We start from the raw sequence: 8,252 nt of genomic DNA, 5'->3' as shown, positions 1-8,252 counted from the left end.
ACAAAAATAGAGAGGTAGAACAATGTAGCTGAACTGAAAACCCTGATTTTAACCCACACAAATATGAACACTTGAATTTTGACAAAGAAGCTAAAACTATACAATGGAAAAAAGAAAGCATCTTCAACAAATGGTGCTGGCATAACTGGGTATTTACATGCAGAAGACTGCATATAGATCCATGTCTATTGTCTTGCAAAAAATTTAAGTCTAAATGGATCAAAGACCTCAACATAAATCTCACCACACTGAAATACTTAAAAGTGAAAAGTGGGAGATACTCTTCAGCAATTTGGTACAGGAGACTGCTTCCTGAACCTAACACCAGTAGCAGAGACACTGAGATCAAAAATTAACAAATGGGACATCCTGAAACTAAGAAGCTTCTGTAAGGCAAAGGACACAGTCATCAAGGCAAAAAGGCAGTCCAAAGAATGGGAAAAGATATTAACTAACCCCACATCTGACAGAGAGCTGATCTCCAAAATTTCAAAGATCTCAAGAAGCAAGTCTCCAAAACACAAAAGGATGCAATTAAAAAGTGGGCTACAGAACTAAATAGAGAATTCTCAGTAGAGGAGGATAAAATGCCCAAGATACAGTTAAGAAAGAGCTCAACATACTTAGCCATCAGGGAAATGCAAACCAAAACAACTGTGAGATACCATCTTACTCCAGTCAGAATGGCTAAAATCAAAAAAATCGAAAACTATTTATGCTGGAAAGGATGTGAAGAGAGGGGAACACTTCTCCATTGCTGGTGGGAGTCCCAACTTGTACACTCACTTTGGAAATCAGTATGTTGATTCCTCAGGAAAATGGGAACCAATTTACCACAAGACCCAGCAATTCCACTATTAGGCATATATCCAAAAGATGCACATTCATACAACAAGGACAGAGGCTCCACTATGTTCATAGCAGCATTATTTGTAATCTCTAGAACCTGTAAGCAACCTAGATGCCCCTCAACTGAAGAGTGGATACAGAAAATGTGGTACATTTACACAGTGGAGTACTACTCAGGAGAAAAAAAACAATGGAATCTTTAAGTTTGCACTAGAAGAACCATCCTTCTAGTAACCAAGGTAACCAAGGTAACCAAGTCACAAAAAGACAAACATGGTATGTACTCACTCATATATGGATTTTAGACATGGATCTGGATAGTGCCCGTCTGCACTTCCACTGACAGTCTGGGAAACAGGAGAAAACCTAAGAGAGATATGCATGGTAACCAAGAGAAGAGAAATGAGGCAAGATCTTCTGAACAGATTGGGAACATGGTGAGGGGTTGGGGGGAGTGGGAGCTGGGAAGAAAAGAGGGGGAGAAAAGAAAGAGAGAGTCATGGGTGAACAGGAAGGTTCGGTGTGGGGTAGAATAGGGGGAAGATGGAGTCATAGGTTTGAAGACAGATCTGGCACCAGTGAGACCTTCATTCAGTGACTGATGGAAGCAGAGGAAAACACCCACAATTAAACACAGAACTGAACCCATGAAACCAGTGACAGAGAAAGAGGAGAGATGAGCAAATTAGCAAAGATTGGGCTGGCAAAACCAGCATTGACCGCTGATCTGAACAAGGGGGGAGCTCCTGGACCCCAAACCGACAGCTGGGAGGCCAGAATGGGCTGATTCAGACCGCCTGAGTGTAAGAGTCAGTGAGTAGGCCTGGGCAACCTATGGGGCCCTGGGCAGTAGATCAGTGTTTATCCCTGGCATACAGACTTCATATGTCCCTGGCACAAGAAGGGATGCTCTCTAAGCCTGGACTACTGGGGGAGTGCCTGGACCCTGCTCTGAGTGAAACTACAGACTATGGATATCCCCTGTGTGGAGGGAAGTGGGCATGGGGTGGGAGGCTGGGAAGGATGGTGGGGGTGTGCGGGAGGAGGGGAGGGAGAGGGAAATTGGATTGACATGTGGAGTGAGCTATTTAAAATGAAATTAATAATAAAAAGTATATAGAGTTGTCTCATAGGTTAAGAACACTGACTGCTCTTCCAGAGGTCCTCAGTTCAATTCGCAGGAACCACATGGTGGCTAACAATCACCTTTGGTGAGATTTGATACCCTCTTCTGGCATAAAGACATGCAAGTAGATAGAGCACTCATACATGAATAAATAAAACCTTATAAAAAAGACTGTGTCAGCAAACACACAATAGTGTAATTGTAAACCACTTATTATGAATGAAGGAGAAAGAAAAAAATTTCTTCCTCATAAACAGCTTAGAGTTTTTTTTATAGTCAACCACACAAACCTAAGGATAATACAAGACGCATGATTTCAACCTGAGGAGAATGAGTACTGCAGGGAGATTATTGAAAGAAATACAAAGTCATGATTATTAAAACAAAAACACCGCTGGGCTGTGGTGACACAGGCATTTAATCCCAGCACTCGGGAGGCAGAGGCAGGCTCTTCTCTGTGAGTTCAAGGCTAGGCTGGCCCGACAGCTTCCAAAATAATACAGAGAAACCCTGTCTCATAAAACCAAAAAAAAAAAAAAAAAGAGAGAAAAGAAAAAAAAACACCACTGGAAACACAAACAATATCCCAAATAACTAAAATGAACACTAGAATACATAGTATATTCATATTCAATAGTATATGAATATTCAATTAATATTCAATGGTTTCAATTTTCAACCAAAAGACAGACTGCCTGAAAGAACAACAAGTAATCTCAATTTAACTTTGGGCTACAGGAAACCAATCTTAATTTTAAATTGGGACAGTCCTTTATAATAAACATATTAGAATAAACAAGTAGACCAAAATAGGGTCACAGAAAGCAAGCAGATACCATTCATATAATGTTTTATAAAACATTATAATCTAAAACTAGTCAGAAGAGATAAAGGGGAATGTTTTTTTCTGATTTATTATCTTTATTAAAAATTTAAATTAGAGGAGTCCAGGGAAGCAGCGGTTCCTCTGGCAGCATCAGGTAAACAGGCCTGCTTCCCAGCGGGTGTTCCAGTAACTTCAGATCGCCTGGGAATTGCACAGAGCTCCTAATCCCGGCAGGAGCCAAGCACCCCAGACTCCAGGTCTTCTCTCCCACCAACGAGACCAGGAAACCAGAGGAGGCTGGGAGTCCAGGGAAGCAGAGGTTCCTTGGCAGCATCAGGTAAACAGGCCGGCTTCCCTGCCTGTGTTCCAGTACCGGCAGATCGCCTGGGAACTGCACAGAGCTCCCAATCCCTGTGGGAGCCAAGCAACCCTGACTCCCGGTCTTCTCTCCCGCCAACGAGACCAGGAAACCAGAGGAGCCTGGGAGACCAGGGGAGTAGCTGTTCCAGATCAGGTACAACAGGACCCAGCATATGGTCCAGGGGACCAAGTAGGAGGCTAAGCGCCCCAGATTCCTGTTCTTCTTCCCCAACAACGGGACCAGCATTTGGACAAGGAATAGAAGAACCACCAGATTATTGGACTTGCTATCACCCACCAAAAGGAAACTCTGGTCCACAGACCATTAATGGGCTCTTTCTGCACCCACTAGAAGAAGAGATGGGAAAGAGACAATACAAAAACACACTCAGCAACAGAAAAACAAATATGTCACCGCCAGATTCTAAAGACTACACACCAGTAAGACACCAACATTCCAATGCGAACGAAGCAGAAGAGAATGACCTTGAAAGCACTTTCATGAAAATGATAGAGGCCCTAAAAGAGGATAAAGTAAAATCCCTCAAAGAAATGGAAGAAAAAAACAAACCAAAAAATGCAAGAAATGGAAGAAAAAACAAACCAAATAATGCAAGAATTGGAAGAAAAAACAAACCAAAAAAGGCAGGAAATGGAAGAAGAAATGAAGCAAAAAATACAAGAAATGGAAGAAAAAACAAAGCAAAAAATGCAAGATTTGGAAGAAGAAACATACGAAAAAAAAAGGGCAGGAAATGAAAGAAGAAACAAAGCAAAAAATGCAAGAAATGGTAGAAAAAACAAAGCAAAAAATGAAAGAAATGGAAGAAGAAACAAACCAAAAAAGGCAGGAAATGGAAGAAGAAACAAAGCACAAAATGCAAGAAATGGAACAAAAAGCAAACCAAAAAATGTAAGAAATGGAAGAAAGAACAAACCAAAAAATTCATGAAAGGCAACAAATGGATGAAAAGATAAACAGAAAATTGCATGAAGCAATGCAAACACTGCAAGGGTTGAAAACTGAAATAGAGACATTAAAAAAACACAATCTGAAGAAAGGCAGAAAATAGAAAAGCTGGACAAACAGTCAGGCACTACTGATACAAGCATTACCAACAGAATAGCAGAGATGGAAGAGAGAATCTCAAATGTTGAAGATACACTAGGAGGAATGGATTTATCAACCAAAGAAAACTTTAAATCCAACCAATCCTTAACACAAAACATCCAGAAAATTTGGGACACCATGAAAAGACCAAACCTAAGAATAATAGGTATAGAAGAAGGAGAAGAAATCCACCTCAAAGGGGCAGAAGGCATATTCAACAAAATCATAGAAGAAAACTTTCCCAACCTTAAGAAAGACATGCCAATGAAGGTACAAGAAGCCTACAGAACACCAAATAGAGTGGACCACAAAAAAATCCCCTCGCCACATAATAATCAAGACCCCAAACATACAGAATTAAGAAAGAATATTAAGAGCAGCAAAGGAAAAAGCTCAAGTAACATATAAAGGCAGACCTATCAGAATTACACCTGATTTCTCCATGGAAACTCTGAAAGCCAGAAGGTCGTGGATAGATATTCTACCTACACTAAGAGACCATAGATGCCAGCCCAGATTACTATACCCAGCAAAGTTCTCAATCACTATAGATGGAGAAAACAAGATATTCCATGACAAAACTAGATTCAAGCAATATGTGTCCACTAATCCAGCCCTACAGAAAATTTTGGAAGGAAAACTCCAACCCAAGGAAGCTAACTACAACCAGAAAAACATAGGCATTAGAGAATCCCTCTCTACCAATAGCCAAAAGAACAAAGGGGTGAAATTCCACACATAATTTCACCAACAACAACCATTGCAAATCAAAGAAGGATGAGCAACCAATGGTCATTAATATCCCTTAATATTAATGGCCTTAACTCACCCATAAAATACAAAGACTAGCAGAATGGATTTGAAGACAGAACCCTTCCTTCTGCTGCATACAAGAAACACACCTCACCCTCAAAGACAGACATTACCTGAGAGTTAATGGTTGGGAAAATTTTTTTCAATCAAATGGACCCAAGAAAAAAGTAGGGGTAGCAATCCTAATATCTAACAAACTGGACTTTACAATAAAATCAATCAAAAGAGATGAAGGAGGTCATTACATACTCATCAAAGGTGAAACCCACCAAGATGAAGTGTCTATCCTGAACATCTATGCCCCAAAGACAAAGGCATCCACATTCGTAAAAGAAACATTATTAGAATTTAAATCTCCTCTGAAGCCCCACACAGTTATAGTGGGAGATTTCAACATACCACTCCCACCACTAGACAGGAATACCAGACAGAAACTCAACAAAGAAGCAAAGGGTCTAATAGAAGAAATGACCCAACTGGGATTAACAGATATCTATAGAACATTTCATCCACATAAAAAAGAATATACCTTCTTCTCACCACCGCATGGAACCTCCTCAAAAATAGACCACATACTTGGCAACATATCCAACCTCAATAGCTACAAAAAAAATTGGAATAACTCCATGCATCTTATCAGACCACCATGCTTTAAAATTGGAATTCACAAACAACACAAATTGCAGAAAACCTACAAACTCATGGAAATTGAATAATGCTCAACTGCACCATCCCTGGGTCAAAGAGGAAATAACGAAAGAAATTAAAGACTTCCTCGAATTCAATGAGAATGAAGAAACAACATACCCAAACCTATGGGACACTTTGAAAGCAGTGTTACGGGGGAAGTTCATAGCACTAAGGGCTCACATGAAGAAACAGGAGAACAGTTATACCAGAGAATTAACATCACACCTGAAAGCTCTAGAACACAAAGATGCAAACTCCCCCCAGGAGGAGTAGACACCAGGAAATAATCAAATTGAGGGCTGAAATGAATAAAGTAGAAACCAGGAAAGCAATACAAAGAATCAATGCATGAAGAGTTGGTTCTTTGAGAAAATCAACAAGATAGACAAACCTTCGTCCAAACTTATCCAACAGCAGATAGTGAACACGCAAATTAACAAAATCAGAAATGAAAAGGGGGACATAACAACAGACTCTGAGGAAATCCAGAGAAACAATAGGTCATACTTTGAAAACATATACTCCACAAAATTAGAAAATTCATAGGAAATGGATGACTTCCTGGATAGCTATCACTTGCCAAAACTAAATCAAGAGCAGATAAGCAATTTAAATAGACCTATAACCCCTATGGAAATAGAAGCAGTCATCAAAAGTCTCCCAAACAAAAAAAGTCCAGGTCCAGATGGCCTCAGTGCAGAATTCTACCAGAAATTCAAAGAACAGCTTACACCAATTCTTTTCAAATTGTTCCACAAAATAGAAGCAGAAGGGTCTTTGCCAAACTCTTTCTATGAGGCTTCAATAACCTTGATCCCCAAGCCACACAAAGATACAACTAAGAAAGAGAACTTCAGACCAATATCCCTCATGAACATTGATGCAAAAATACTCAATCAAATACTGGGAAATCGGATCAAAGAACACATCAAAACAATCATTCACCACGATCAAGTAGGATTCATCCCAGGGATGCAGGGATGGTTCAACATACGAAAATCCATCAATGTAATCCACCATATAAACAAGCTGAAAAAAAAAATCACATGATCATCTCACTAGATGCTGAAAAAGCCTTTGACAAAATCCAACACCCCTTCATGATAAAGGTCTTGGAGAGATCTGGGATAACAGGGACATACTTAAACATAATAAAAGCTATATACAGTAAACCAACAGCCAACATCAAACTAAATGGACAGAAACTCCTCTAAAATCAGGAACAAAACAAGGCTGTCCACTCTCTCCATACCTTTTCAACATGGCACGTGAAGTTCTAGCTATTGTCATATGACAACAAAGGAGGATCAAGGGGATACAAATTAGGAAGGAAGAGGTAAAACTTTCACTGTTTGCAGATGATAAGATAGTTTACATCAATGACCCAAAGAACTCTGCCGGGGAACTCTTACAGCTGATTAACACCTTCAGCAAAGTGGCAGGCTACAAGATCAACTCAAGAAAATCAGTAGCCCTACTATATACAGATGATAAAAGGGCTGAAAAAGAAATCAGAGAAACATCACCCTTTACAATTGCCACAAACAACATAAAATACCTTGGGGTAACGCTAACCAAACAAGTGAAAGACCTGTATCGTAAGAACTTTGAATCTTTAAGAAAGAAATTAAAGAAGCCCTCAGAAAATGGAAAGATCTCCCATGCTCTTGGATAGGTAGGATCAATGTAGTAAAAATGGCAATCCTGCCAAAAGCAATCTACAGATTCAATGCAATCCCCATTAAAATCCCAGCACAATTCTTCACAGACCTTAAAAGAACAATAATCAATTTTGTATGGAAAAACAAAAGACCCAGGATAGCCAAAACAACCCTGTTCAACAAGGCAGCGTCCGGAGGCATCACCATCCCTGACCTCAAGCTCTATTATAGAGCTATAGTCCTGAAAACAGCTTGGTATTGGCACAAAAATAGACAGGTAGACCAATGGAATCGAATTGAAAACTCGGGTATTAACCCACACACATACGAACATCTGATCTTTGACAAAGAAGCTAAAAATATACAATGGAATAAAGAAAGCATCTTCAACAAATGGTGCTGGCATAACTGGAGACTGGCATGTAGAAGAATGCGGATCGATCCATGTTTATCGCCATGCACAAAACTTAAGTCCAAATGGATCAAAGACCTCAACATAAATCCAGCCACACTGAACTTCTTAGAAGAGAAAGTGGGTGGTACCCTTGAACGAATTGGTACAGGAGACAGCTTCCTGAACATAACACCAGTAGCACAGACAGTGAGATCAACAATTAATAAATGGGACCTCCTGAAACTGAGAAGCTTCTGTAAGGCAAAGAACACATTCAGCAAGACAAAAAGGCAGCCCACAGAATGGGAAAAATATTCACTAATCCCACATCTGACGGTTGATCTCCAAAATTTACAAAGAACTCAAGAAGCAAGTCTCCAAAACATCAAAGGACCCAATTAAAAAGTGGGCTGCAGAACTAA

This window comes from Mesocricetus auratus, unplaced genomic scaffold (assembly GCF_017639785.1).
Source record: "Mesocricetus auratus isolate SY011 unplaced genomic scaffold, BCM_Maur_2.0 Super-Scaffold_100676, whole genome shotgun sequence".
Lineage (NCBI taxonomy): Eukaryota > Metazoa > Chordata > Mammalia > Rodentia > Cricetidae > Mesocricetus > Mesocricetus auratus.
This window is presented reverse-complemented; position numbering follows the sequence as displayed.